This window comes from Pan paniscus, chromosome 13 (genome assembly GCF_029289425.2).
Source record: "Pan paniscus chromosome 13, NHGRI_mPanPan1-v2.0_pri, whole genome shotgun sequence".
Taxonomy (NCBI): domain Eukaryota; kingdom Metazoa; phylum Chordata; class Mammalia; order Primates; family Hominidae; genus Pan; species Pan paniscus.
Window position 1 is genome coordinate 25,901,259 of NC_073262.2, and position 15,031 is coordinate 25,916,289.

Here is a 15,031-nt window from a genome sequence, read left to right on the forward strand (position 1 = left end):
AAAAATTATCCTGTGTCCTGGCACTGGTTAGCCCCCAAAGGATTCATGCTCCGGTGTCCTCTCACGAGATCTCAGACCTGTACATTAACGCTAAGAATCAGTAGGTTAAACAGGAATATAACACCCCAATCCTCAAAAGATGCTGATAATCTTTCAACATATGCAAACAGGGCTCCAATTCATTTGGTGGAGAATTAATGCCATTCTCAGGCAAGAAGAAATTCAGATATTCAGGGAATACACTGCTCTATTGAGCTTTCAGTCAATCCTACTTTTTAAAAAAGCTAATAAGACACTTTTTTTTTTTTTACAACAGCTGCTATCTTTTCAGAATTGAAGTGACAAATGTCAAGTTTTCTTAGTCCTGAAATGAAAAAAAAAAAATTAGAGCAGATATTTAAGCAAAGTAAAAGCAAAAATGGTCAAGGTTGACTTTGCTTATGCTGTGTATTGGGGCACCTGCTCACTTGAAGTGAACTCTTTTGAGGCCAGAAAATGGCTCATCCTCACACAGGCACTGACATCTCCAATGACCATACCTTCAGGGTGGCTCAAATAAGGAGAAACAGACCAGCCAAAGTTTAATTCAATTTTATTTTCCACTTTTAGTATTTTTCAAATTATACAACATGCAGTCTGCCAGAGTACCCATACATCTTCATTTTAGAACCTAGAAGATTACCAAAATTTTCCGTGGGCCAGAGGAGGGTGACTTCCAGATCTTTTGTTACATGGACTATAGTACAGCATCGTTATTGATATAAACCACCATTCTCCCCTCAAACCCCCCGGACAAGTTTGTCCACAATGTTTTTAATGTGAAAGCTACTGTACAGATACATAAAGCCCAGAGAACACACATCTGCAGTACACAGGACACACTTTACAAACTAGACATGTATAATTCTACAGAATGCCCTATTCCCCTTATATCTGCACACAATGAACAGTATTTAAAACTGATACACAATTTTTAAATAAGTAAGCAGACTTCATGGAGCGGCGCTTACTTCGGCAGTTATCCAGCCATTATTCAATGCTTGGTTTAAAAAGTCTAAATTGTTAGTGTTAAATGAAGCAATTTTAGATTATGATGGTTTCTTTAGCTTGCTCAAGATTCTGGGCTAGACAATGAAGTGAAATCTTCCCTCCACCCTCTGCCTTTCCCAATATGTCATCTAGCTAGAGTCCAAATGTCTCCTGCCCTGCTTAAAAAAAATGCACTTCGAAAGAGGGGATTGTTAAGAACTTTTATTTGCTTTGTTATTTCTATAAGAACTAGAGCTTCTTTATGTAAACGTTAGGGCTTTAAAAAGTCACTAGATGCTACATTCTAGACAAACATTTTTATTTCTTCATTTATCCCAATATATCTATAAATTCTGATTTCTTAATCACGATTCTATTTCCTTTAAAAGTCTTAATGCGAAACTGTTATTGTTCTGTCTACTACCTGCTGTTTAACAAAAGCAAAGTGTGCAGCATTTGAAGAGATGATATGTTTGCACAGAATTCTCTAGTAATTGACAAAAACACATTTGGCATTATATATTTTAGTTCCCAGACATAAATCTTGATATCTCAAACAACATTCTCCTAATTTACCAATCCACCATCCTGCAGATAAAGATTATTCATATAAACCATCTGGCTGTTCTCTTAGAGCATCAAAGAGTAAACTTTCGAGAAGTAGCATGAAATATAAAATTATTCATAGAGGAGAAAAAGACACAATACATGCTAGTCAAAAGCGGCATATAACCAAAATCATATTCATGAGCTTAGTTGTTCAGAAGTGTGGTTTTTACATTTAAAGTACAGGGAGCAATAGTCTAAAAACCTGAAAATTGCACATATGTGGCTTTTTTAGAAAGTGGCCTACAGAGAACATGGTCCTGATATAATAACTGGCTTATTAAACATAGCAATATTTAAGGATCCATTTGAATAATCCGTTCCAATAATTTGCCTCCCTTTTAGTCACATTATAGGAAAATTAGATTAGAAGTCCTATAAAGATTGAAGCTAGGTGAACTGACTGGCTGATCAGCAACTAGCAGAATTATCTTTAAGAGACATCAAAGCCAACTTTCTCTGCGAATAAAAGTAGAGCAAATGTTGTCAGTCCCTTGTAGAGATCAAGTAAAATGGAACTACAAGTGAATGTTTCCCTTTGAAACATGAAAGTGCCAAGCAATTCTTTAGAAGTAGACAGGGGGTACCCAGGGGAAAATCACCCTGGAAAGAATCTAAAACAATCTATTTTATGATGGATATTACCAAGAGCCAAAAACCATTACTGACCTTTGTTCAATTTCCAAACAAAAAGTAATGGAGAGTAGTGTTAATGACAATTAATAATTGGCAATCCTCTCAAACACCAATGTTTAGCTTCCCAAATCAGAAGCAAACATATCAACAAGGTTATGTGGCATATGTTATTACCTGATAAGCTTTGCAAAACCTGCCCCACAAGGACCCTTTTATCAGACTGCAAATAATGATAGAGCAGGTATATTGGGCTGGCACTGATAACAAAATTAAAGAATGAAAAAAATTTAAACAAATGCAAAATTGCCATCTTCACAAAATAAATACTTCAATAGAATTTGTCGTCCTCTCTCTCCTTATTCCCCACCAAAAACAAAACATACATAAACAAAGTGCAACATTTAACAAATAAATTAAGTCAAAGCAGGTTTGCTTTGCTAGGGAAATTTTATACAAGAAATGTTTGGATGTCAATGCACAGTTCTTAGCACTTTACACACATACACACACACACACACACGCACACACACACACTTGAGCTACCTTCGACCCACACAGTCATGAGAAAAGCCCAAAGTCTCCCCTGGCATATACTTCATTACAGTGGTGAAAGCTTCAGGGCACAGTGCCAGCTCACTCATCTTGGGCACACAACATGATAGGATAGGAGTTTCCACCGAGATTGGTTTGGTTGTCATTGACTTACCCCCAAATTTGTCAAAACAAATAGCAGCACAGTCAGTTTCCCTGAAAACTTTAGTACTTGGAAATTGATCTTCTTAATAAGCACAACTGGAAGTAAGGGTTGATTCAGCTTTAGATTCATGTATTTGGATAAAGCAATAACTAAATGTAAAATATCCATCTATGTGGATTTTTTCTAATTGTGCCTAAGAAGATGAAACCTATTTGGTGCCAAAGAAAGAATTCATATAAACAGTCGCCAATTATGGGTTAAAATAATAACTTATTCATGGCAACTTACTCATACACAAGCACAAAGAACAAAATTTTGACAAGCACTTTCTCCCGAAGGCTTCCTTTTTCAACTGCTGGAATGATGTTGGATTTCTTCAGCAATACCCACTCAAGCTGAAAATGGTTAGAGAAAGCAGACATTCCCAATGCAAGCTCCAGAACGATCAGAGAGGAAGTAGTGAGGAGAGGGGCAGCCACATTTCCACTTATCCAACTTTGCAGCATTTTCAGCACTTCTGAAAGAACGATGTTCAAACCGGGCCGGCTAAGACTAGTTGCTGCAGGTTCAAAAGCAAGCAGCTCGGAGGTGAATTTTATGACTTTTTGCATTTACACAGATGTATTTGAATGAACAAATTCTACACTGCTACTGTCAGATTGTTTTTCTGCCCCAAAGAAATTTGCTTTGCATTTTAACAGGTGCCATACTAAAAGGTATATTTTACAGATCCAAAGATGTGACCAGGATATTCAAAATGTGTCTTTGGGGTAATTTGTTTCGGAAAAGTGTTCAGAATGAAAACTTTGAACCCTATAGCAGCACTTTTTGTTCCCTAAAAATATAAAACAATGTGTTTATTTTACAGGAAACCAGACAGTTGAGGCAGAGCATGATCATCTGCCTCCACGGCACTTGGTTGTTCCCCTCTAGGGAATGGCACATTAGGGCGTACAGATGGGACAGTGCACTGCCCAGAGGAGGCTCCAGGAACCACCCAGAAACCACCCAACACCCCGGAGGCCGAGTCGGTGGTAATGGTTCTGAGTAGTAAGTGGATCTTCTGCAACCATCTCCTTCAGATTTCTCAAAAAGAGAAAAGTCCGAGCACACATCTGTACACACAGAAACTTTACACAGCTCAAAAGACCTGAAACTGGTGTACTGCAGATGGCTGGAGTAAGCAAGTATAAAAAAAAAAATGGAAACTGTAGGGGGGGAAAAATAAAGGAATTGGTGATTAATGTAGTCCTTGACATGCTACGTGGAGTCATATCTGTTGAAAGAGAACCAAAGAGAGAACATAGGAATTAGAAAACACAGTAGAAATTTACTCCTCAAAAAAGTTTTGTTTAATTCTAGATGTTTAGACCAGAGCTGTCAGATACAAATATAACACAAGCCACATATTTTTTGTTTGTTTGTTTTTGAGATGGAGTTTCACTCTTGTCACCCAGGCTGGGGTGCAGTGGCGCAATATCAGCTCACTGCAACCTCTGCCTCTCGGGTTCAAGTGATTCTTCTGCCTTAGCCTCCCAAGTAGCTGGGATTACAAGGGTTTGCCACCACACCCGGCTAATTTTTGTATTTTTAGTAGAGACGGTGTTTCACCATGTTGTCCAGGCTGGTCTCAAATTCCTGACCTCAGGTGATCCACCCACCTCGGCCTCCCAAAGTGCTGGGATTACAGGTGTAAGCCACCGTGCCCGGCCAAGCCACATATTTAATTTTAAATTCTCTAGTGGCTACATTAAAAAGTGAAAAGAAATAGGTAAGATTAATTGTAATATATTTTATATAGCCTAAATAGTATTTCAACATGTAACTGGTATTACATGTTGAGATTGTTTACATTACAATATTACTACTGAGATTTTTTTTTTCACACAATAGTGTTTGCAATCTGGTGTATATTTTACACTTTCAGCCCATCTCAATTTGGACTTAGCCACATTTTGAGAGCTCAAAAGACACATGTGGATAGTGGCACATGAACAGCACAACCTCCTATTTCCTGATTTTGCTTTAAGTATTTAGTCCTGACAGTCTCAACATTCTCTTCCATAAGTCGGTATCTGTTGAGGCTATGGATATTCAGAGTAACATAATGCATTTTCTCATTCCTAGGGGGAAATTAAAACATTTCTCATTTGCCTGCACTTAGGATAGCAAGCAGGTGCAACAGGGCCCCTAACCCAGACTCTCTGTAGAAAGAGGTTCCCAGTTCCCAAAGGTATGCTTCGTCTCCATCGGATAATAAGATTCTCCAAAAGACCACCCCTGTCCATTTCATTCCATTTCCCACCAGAGGTTCGGCTGGTGCTGGGCGCATCTCCAGGATGAACGTCTAGACCAGCCTGAGTGGCCTCTGTCTGCCTGCACCCAACATCAGTAAACTCAACTTTCAGAAGACACTGAAAGGCTCTGCTTCCTGTCACCGGCTGGAGGCCCTAGCTCTGAGATCTTACTATAGGTTTTGTGCAGAGCTCATGGTACTCTAGGGGATGGGGACAGGGATGACAAGAGGGAGGTAGAGACTTATCCTTAAGAAATACATGGAATTACCTGGTACTGGAAATACAACAGCCACTAAGAAAAGCCCAGCTTCTCTTTTGATTTAAAAAAAAAAAAAAAGCCCTCTGTAACCTGACACATTATGCATTATGCTTTCTGTTTTGCCTCTAGAAGGCTTATATCAACATTTGGTGCTCAACTGTGGTAATATCTCAGATTCCCGCTACCATGCTCTTTTTTTTCTTCACTCTTCTGATTTATATGTTATAATATTGTAAGCAACCTCACATATTTTGCATAAATCAGCAGGATGTATGTTACATATAAATAGAAAAATTCTCAGTCTAGAAAGGGGTTATAAAAGCAGATAAAAGCAAAGTGGGTGAAAAAGGGAGAAGAAATACGGAACAGAAACTGAATAGAAAAAAAAAAAAACAGAACAACACATTCTTTTTAAAAATACCACCTCTTGGCCAAGTGCAGTGGCTGATGCCTATAATCCCAGCACTTTGGTTTGGGAGGCCAACGCGGGTGGATCACTCGAGGTCAGGAGTTTGAAACCAGCCCAGCCAACATGGTGAAACCCCATCTCTACTAAAACTACAAAAATTAGCCTGGCATGGTGGCATGTATGTGTAGTCCCAGCTACTTGGGAGGCTGAAACAGGAGAATCGCTTGAACCTGGGAAGCAGAGGTTGCAGTGAGCCGAGATCATGCCACTGCACTCCAGCCTGGGTGACAGAGTGAGACTCAGTCTCAAAAAAACAAAAACAAAAACAAAACCACCTCTTCACTGACAAGAAAAAATATTCACAGAACTCATTTGGTATAATCACCCACAGTGGCAAAGCTACACAACTAAGAAGGGCTTAAACAACCCTAGAGGGTGATATTTCTGTCATTTTTAGAAGTCACAGAGAGTAAGATGTCTTTGGGAAGAACATGGCCTTTCTGGTGAAATTTTGGGCTTATTGTCAGTATTAGAAGTGAAAAACCTAAAAGCATGGTCATAGTTGTTATTTAAAATGCATTTTGAGCTGAAAACCAATAGGAGTGCCTGCCTGAATGCCACCACTGAAACTGCCATTTCACTTTCTCACAGGTTCGTTTCTCCACGCACGCTATCCCCCTGGTCAGATAAGATCCCCTTGGTCGGATGAGATGGCCGTCCTGCGTGCCTGGAGGAAGAGAGGTGCCAGCACATACCTTGGATTGTGGGATTATGGCCTGACGCAATGTTTGCAGCCAAACCGTGTTGACACAGCAAGCACTAGACACAAATGCAATGCAATGGGGCGGCCTCAGTAACTCCAGCAGACCATAAAGTGACACAATTTCCCCCTGGAAGGCCTCTCAGTCAAAGCCCCCGATCCCCGCTGGGCAAGATTCAGCAGGTTTTGGCTCATAGTTTGGAAGAAACACGGGGCCACAAAGGAGGCCCCACCTGCTTAGTTTAGTCACCTCAAGGAGAGTGAGAGAGGAGAGGAAAAGCACAGGAACTCTGCCAATAAAGGGTCATTTCTTTACTAGGATGCAGCGTTCCTCTTCATCCCCAGTTAAGGATCTCTACAGGCCTGTCTGCTGAGAAGTCTTTCCAGCAGGCCCAAGAAACATGGATTCCAGCAGGATGCTCTCATCCATCCTTCCCACTATCTGGATCTTCATATCCTTAGATAAATTCATGGGAGAAAATAGATATAAATTTTAAAGGTAAATGGTTTTGCCCTGAGATAAAGCATTTCTGTCTGTTCTAATCCCAGAGAGACTGAGGAGTCTGGAGAATCTTTAAAACCCAGTCCTGTTGACTCTCTTCCAAGTAGCCACTCACTCACTTAGAGGAAGGGGACTGGACCAACTGACCTGCTCTAGGACTTCCCCTGGCGCTCTGCCAAACTGGAGATGGTAATTCAAAGTGGCAACGTGTGACCAGATTTAGGAGGAAATAAAATCACCTTTCTTTAGAAGGGGTGGGGAAAGCTAATGAAGGAAGTTAATTATACAAGGGTTTTGCAAGAAGTATTTAGAGACCGTTTTCACACCCAACTTGGGCTTTTGCAATTGCTTGCAGTGGATTTAAGCTTAATCCAAACAGTACATAGTTTTAGTTTTTCTTTTGCCTTTTTATAATTCAATCCCCACATTATAAGAATTACCAATTGTACTCTACTTATCACTGCTGAATAGAAGTGGATTTATCTCATTGGAGCTTTGGTACAATCTGCTGTGGAGGAACAATTTTAGTTGCTCTGAATTTGACTCTGAGAACCATGAAGCTGAGGAGTATTAAAGTGGAGGAGCCTACTGTGCTGTAGACGGAATCAGGAATTCTTGCCTCCGGGTGCTCCACAATTCCCTTCTTTGGGTTGAAATTGCCAGTTTCAAAGTCCTCTGCCACAGCAGCACCTACCTACAGTTATTTCTGTCCTCTCTCCCTGCAGTCCCACCTCAGCCATCTTTTCAGATCTGTCCCCATGACCACTTTAACACTAGCTAACATGCACAGGGGCCTAATTTTTGCCAGGTACTCTTCTAAGACTTTTTTCTCTCTTCTTTCACATTCTCTCATTCAATCCCAGACAAGCCTGTGATACGGGCACTATGATCCCAACTTCCCCATTCCACAGTTTTCTTAGCTGTCCAATGGCCAAGAATCTTGTCTGGTGTGACAAGGGGGGATTATCTTTATATACTTCAACCAAAACAGCACACCGCAACAGACAGAATGCAGAAACAGCTGGGGGAATCCAGCTGCCATCTATTAAATAACCAGGCATCAAAGAGATTTGCAAAAATGTAAAACAATGCCATTTGGCTATTTTTTGTTTTGAAAATAGTTATTTTCATTACAAATCACATTTGTGGTAACATGTATGGGCTTATTACTATTTTTTAAATGAACCTGGCAGTATTCTAAATATTTTGCTTTAATTTCTAATATGATACATATCAATAAATATAACCCATATATATATATAAACTCATTGATCCTTTTTTGTTTGTTTTTTTGAGAAAGATTGTCATTCTGTCACCCAGACTAGAGTGCAGTGACACAAACATGGCTCACCACAGCCTCAAATTACTGGGCTCAATTTCCCACCTCAGCCTCCCAAGTAGTTGGGACTACAGGCGTACGCTGCCATACCTAGCTAATTTTTAATTTATTTTATTTTATTATTATTATTATTGAGACAGAGTCTCACTAAGGCTGGTTTCAAACTCCTGGCCTCAAGTGATCCTCCTGCCTTGGCCTCCCAAAGTGCTGGGATTATAGGCGTGAGACACCATACCCAGTCTATTGATCCTTTTTAAGAGGAGAAAAGGTCCTAAGGCCAAGAACTTTGAGAACTGTTGCAGAGAAGATCATCGCTCTTAGCCCAGGATCTACCACTCATAGTTATGGGATCTTGACAGCTCATCCCGCCTCTTTGGTATGTAGAATGAGGAGACAGGATCAGGTGATGAGGACAACACAGATGAGCACGGAGTGCTTGTTCAGTGCCAGGCACTAGGCTAATCTTCATGTATTTGTTTTTATTTGTTTATTTATTTTTGAGGCAGGATCTCACTCTGTCACCCAGGCTAGAGTGTGGTGGCATGATCACAGCTCACTGCAGCCTCAAACTCTCCAGCTGAAATGATCCTCCCAGCTCACCCTTCCAAATCACTGGAGCTACAGGCATGCACTACCACACCTAGCTAATTTTTTTTATTTTTAGTAAAGACAAGGTCTTGCTAAGTTGTCCAGGCTTGTCTCAAACTCCTGAGCTCAAGCCATCCTGCTGCCTCAGCCTCTCAGAGTGCTGGGAGTACAGGAGTGAAAGAATTGAGTCACACCACGACACACAAAAAACAGGCATCCCAAACTCTACAAGAAGCAACGCACTCCGGGGTCGCATTGCACCTAGCTCTTTATTTTCAGAAAAAGCCCTTCTTTCATTAAATTATGTGAAGTTTGGTGGTTTGGACTTTTTATTTGTGGTTTTATTTCAATTTAATTTCTAAATTTGTTTTGACTTGACAGTTGTATAAGATCTGTAAGTAGGGAATGTATACTGTTTACAATGTGCAAATTGTATTATAATAAAATAATTTAAATCAACTCTGGGGATCTGTGAGAATTGTATTCCTTTCAAAGTACTCTATTTACTACTCAAGTTTGAGATAAAATGGTCTAAATATAGGAAAACCAAGAAAAAAGACCATTCTGCCTTCCGTCTTTCAGAAAACATCTAAGGTTTCAGCAATGCCCTACTGGCGCCATCTGGTGGAGACATTTGAACAAGTCCCCTGGCTTGCCAAAGCACTGCCTGGAAAGGAAGTGGATCTCCAGGGCTCTCAAAACCAGGGAGCTGGGCAGATGTTTAATCAGGTGTCTACATTAAGTGTGGGGCTGCAAAGAAGACTCAGCACTGCCTGAGAGGTCGATTTTACACCGTCTCTGGTCTCAAGAGTGAGACCCTGCTTCCTCCCTCTCTCTCAGCTGATCATCTGGCTTCTTGCCTGCACGAGAAAACAAGCTCTAAAGTGAACTGGATCTTGCCTCCCAATGCACCCCATCTACTGCCCACCCACAGCTGTGCTTCCTCCTCTGCCCAGCTCGGCTATACCATCACCATCGCACACAACTATGCTGTAATATCTCCCATCTTACAACAGAAAAGCAACGCAGCCCCACCTTACCACCACATCGCTCCATTTCTCTGATCTCCTTCAAATAAAACCCCCAAAGTGGGTTCAGCTGCCGGCTCTATTTCCTCACCTAGTCTGTCTAGTCCATGCTAAGGTCACTGCCACCTGGCCTTCTTCAACCACCCAGTCTCTGTCATCATCTTACTCAAGCTCTGAGCTGACCACCTTCCTTCTAAGGTCAAGGTCTTCACTTGACCTCTGTGCCCCCACATGATCCTCAGGCCCCTCTGCTGGTGTCACCTCTTTTCTCTGGCCTTCCCATTTTCCAGTGCCTGGGCCTGGTCCAACTCGCCCCTCAGCTCCCCTCTCTGCCGTGCCCACCTTTTCTCTAGGTTGCCTCCTTCAGACCTGTGGCCATAAACACAATCTACAAGTCACAACTCTCCAGCCCTGGCCTCACCTCCGCCTCTCTCCTGTGCTCCAGACCCACGGATCCAGCCGCCTGTTCCACATACCCACTTGCATGGTGGGCTCAGCTGGATGTCTGAGAGGCAGCACATAAGCAACACGATGGAAACCAAGCTTTCCCACAAAACCTGCTCATCCCCTGATTTTCCCTGGCATGGTTAAAAAGGGACCATGTTTCCCTAATTGCTAGAGCCCACAAAAATCTAGGAACTACCTTGATTCCCTTCCTTCCTCCTCTTCTTGCTCTCAACCCTCATCAGTAAGCCTGACAGCTGAATCAGCTCTAAGCAGGCACTGACTCAGGCCACTTCTCCCCTGCTGCCACCACCTGGGTCTCATACTGGACCCTCCCCGATGGCCACCTACAGTGACGCCCTAGGCAACCCCCAGTGCTTACTGTTGCCCCATTCCTACCCCTTCTTCAGGGTCCAGCCCAGAGTGGCCTTGTCTAATCATGAACCAGCTCCCACTGCTCCCATGCCCACAGCCCCAGTGGCCCCTCACACTAGGCTACAATCTAAGTTGCCCACAGCTTCAACACCTTCATTTACTTGGGCTCAACTCCCTCCCCATCCACTCTAATGAAGATGGGTTCTCCCAGATCCATGAGCTACTGCCTTATCAGCCTTGGTAACATTCCTCAAATAACCCTCATTCATTCCTACCTTTGAGTGATCATCGAACCACTTTCTCCCAGGTTGCTGTGTGCCTGGCATTTTTCATCACTCAGTTCTCAACTTAAATGTCACCCCCTCTTCTAAAACAGTGTTCCTATTCCATTAGCCTGTTTTTGTTTTCTTCTGAGCACTTACCACTACTTGAAGTTACCTTATTTTCTGTCCATCTTCCCCTAACAAGCATATCACTGGACAAGAACACAGCCTTCTTGTCTGATTCACTGTGAAACCAAGTACAGAGCTAGGCTCTCGATGCCTGATCCCACTTAGCCGGTAGGAAAAACTAAAGCTGACAGAAATCAAGTAACTTGCCCAATGTCACATGGTTGCACTGCACTGCCCCATATGTAGCTCTGGGGTTTGAAAAAGATCATCTCCTCCTGAGGCAGCCCCCTGTGGATTTGAACCAGATAAGATCAAAGCCAGCATTATCCTGGGTTCTTTTGATTTTTGTATATTGGCATCTTCATAGGCTCTGAAACCTTGAGAATAAACCAAAATACTCATTATGGCTATAATTCTTGAACCCTGAAATGAAGCAGAAGGAAATTCCAAAGATATCCAGCTGTAAGAATATGTGCTTTGACTCCACAGGAGGGCTGGGAAGACGCAATTGAGATCATTTCTACCCAGGGAAGAGATACTTCAGAATGAAAATCCCGAAGGTCAGGAAAGACTGTCTCAAAAAGGCTTTGCTCTCATCTAAGCAATGAATTCCATATTTTCAATTACTTTTCAAAAAAGGATTTAGCATTTCTTTACTTTTCAATTGCAATTCCTGAATCTGTTGATTACTACCCCTTTTTAATCTCCACTGACAAATGCCCAGTCATTTCTTAAAAATAGTCATAGCTTGTAGATAAGTAAATTATATATATATGTTTTTTAGATAGGCTCTCACTTTGTCACCTAGGCTGAAGTGCAGTGGCACAATCTCGGCTCACTGCAACCTCTGCCTCCTGGGTTCAAGCGATTCTCCACTTCAACCTCCCAAGTAGCTAGGGTTACAGGTGTGCATGTCTATGCCCAGCTAATTTTTCTATTTTTAATAGGGAAGGATGTTTCACCATGTTGGCCAGGCTGGTCTTGAACTCCTGACCTAAAGTGATCTGCCCACCTCAGCTTCCCAAAGTGCTGGGATTACAGGCATGACCCACCATGCCCAGCCAATATTATCTTTAAAAGCCCTTATGTCAGTTCATAGCAACAACTAGGATACTCAGTTAGAAATAGGCCTTCCCTACCCAGTCGCCAGGATTTATTGCTATAGAGGAACTAAAAACCATTTAGTAACAACTATATGAATTAAAGGACACTATAAACCAACATGTATCAACTACCACGTTCTGCAGTGCTCATCTATACTAGCAGCTAACATTTTTATTGAGCAAATGTTATGGGCTTAGAAGCATGACCTCATTTAAGCCTTCTGTCAATGCCAATGACCAACGTAAAAGATTTTCCCCATTTCATATATGAGGAAACAGACCTGAGTTTAAGTAACTTGAAGGAAGTGGAAGACCTAACACCTGAACCCAGGTCCCTTGTCCAATGCCAGTCCCCTCAGCCACACTGCCATCCTGAGAGCTGTAAGAGGGGGCCTGTTTATTTTGTGACCTGGTGAGAGAAGCACCTAGTTACAGAAGCTGTGTCTGAAGCTGTGTGGAGAAGGTATGTCAAGGAGGCTCTGAATTCAGATAAAACCATCAAAACCACTTGTAACACTTTGAGTAAAGAAACAAATTGCCAGCTGGGTGCAGTAGCTCACGCTTGTAATCCCAGCACTTTGGGAAGCTGAGGTGGGGGGAATCACTTGAAGTTAGGAGTTCAAGACCAGCCTGGCCAACATGGTGAAACCCTGTCTCTACTAAAAATACAAAAACTAGCTGGGCGTGGTGGCACATGCCTGTAATCCCAGCTACTCGGGAGGCTGAGGCAGGAGAATCGTTTGAACCCAGGAGGCAGAGGATGCAGTGAGCCAAGATCATGCCATTGCACTCCAGCCTGGGCAACAAGAGTGAAACTCCATCTCGAAAAGATGATGATGGGTTGATGGGTGCAGCAAACCATCATGGCACATGTATACTTATGTGACAAACCTGGACATTGAGCACATGTATCCCAGAACTTAAAGTAAAATTTAAAAAAAATGCCACAATGGGTGAGGGTGGTTCTTTCACTCCGAAGGTCTTGAAAGTCTCCCCAGACCTACTGATTTTCACTCTTCTGTATGAGAAGAGGCTACACTGGTGATGAATGGCCAGCATTTGGTTGTTTGGAGCCTACATAAAATATGGGACTGGCAGACCTTTGTTGGAACCCATGAAGAAGGTGACTGTCCCACTGCACAATCTCTGGACCCCAGAATCCCTGGACCAGTATATTTAGTAAGGTCTTGCTGGGAAACACACATACACCTCTCTGTGTGCTTTCATCAAATGAGGTGATGCCTATATTACATCTAGCCCAGTGCTGCGGCATATTAGGTCGTCCATAATGCACAGTGTGCCAGCTGCCCACCTCAACATCCACTCTCCCTGTCCTTGCTCTAAAAGCATGACCTTTCTTTGGGGTAGTGATGTGCCCAGCTAAAAGACTACCTTTTCCAGCTAGATGTGGCCATGTGGCTCAGTGCTGTCCAGGGAAAGGGAGGCATCAGCATTGCATGGGGCTTCAGGAAGGCTACTTAAAGGAGATTCATTCAGGACGGCTGTGCTTTTGCCTCTTCTCTGCTTCCTCTCTGGTTGCTAAAGTTGGAATGTAGGCATGATGGCTGAAACTGAAGTCATTTGGTGACCTTGAGCTGGCCTTGAGTTCAGGAGGCAGGCACGTGCTTAACCTAGTTAAGAGGCTAGGTTTCTGTTTTCACTGTGGAGATTCTTAACTACTGATGTACCACCTTCAAATTTCCCTTACATAAGACAGACGTAAACCGCCATCCTGTATAAACCATGGAGAGTTTTCAAACTTCGATGAACATCAGAATCACCTGGAGTACTTGGTTAAAAAGACAAACAAAGCCCAGGCCCTTCCTCTTCTAAGGAGCCTGGGCCTCTGGGTGCTCAAGGATGCTCACATTCACCAAAGTTCGACGACCACTGCTTCAGGCTTTTCTGTTCTAAGCTGCCCAGCTGGATCTTAGAGTTCCCTTCAGGTATCGGCCTCGATACTGACAGTATGTAGTCAAAAGCAACTTTCTAACTTCCAGTTTCATTCTATTTCTGATTGGAAGCAGAGATTAGATAGGAATGGGGTGGCCCACCGCCAAGACCATTTCCCATTTTCCTGTCTAGAAGACGGCAGATGATGGCAGGCACACTGCCCGCCCGCGGGCTGCCTCCGCCTTCCCTCCTGTTCCCACTACTCTGACCAGCCCCTGGCCTGTTCGTTGGCACTGCCTGGGGCAGCACAGGTAAAAGTTGTGTGGGGGCAACTACCAAAGCATTTCCCTTGGAAGTTTTAGCCTATGCCTGGGCGATGCTGGGACCCTGAGTGATGGCTCCAGCCCCTCCTGCTCACCTTCTTGCCTTGATGCAGAAAGGACTGGATGAGGAGGGGTCCAGGCTTCACACCTTGCATGCTTGCCTGCCTTGGGAGCCAGCTACCCTAGCAAGGGCTTAGAATCCAAGGACAATGTTCAGAGCCACCTCTTCCCATCTGCATGTTCAAAGTCAGAGTTTATCTAAACAAAGTTTTCTGGTCACCTAGTCATCTGTCTGCCTGCCCAACTAGTAACCTCTTTTCTCCATTTCCATCAGGACGACAGTTTTCGCTC

The 15,031-nt window shown here is 42.9% G+C and overlaps 1 protein-coding gene across 1 annotated transcript in view; it reads right to left on the reverse strand.

The window, feature by feature from the left end:
- Positions 1 to 575: 575 nt before the first annotated feature.
- KIF5C (kinesin family member 5C) overlaps positions 576 to 15,031 on the reverse strand; it is a 152,065-nt gene continuing 137,609 nt past the window's right edge. Inside the window, exon 26 of the mRNA XM_003816687.7 lies at positions 576 to 4,244. The gene's annotated coding sequence lies outside the window, so the exon portion shown is untranslated. The remainder of the gene's footprint in view (positions 4,245 to 15,031) is intronic.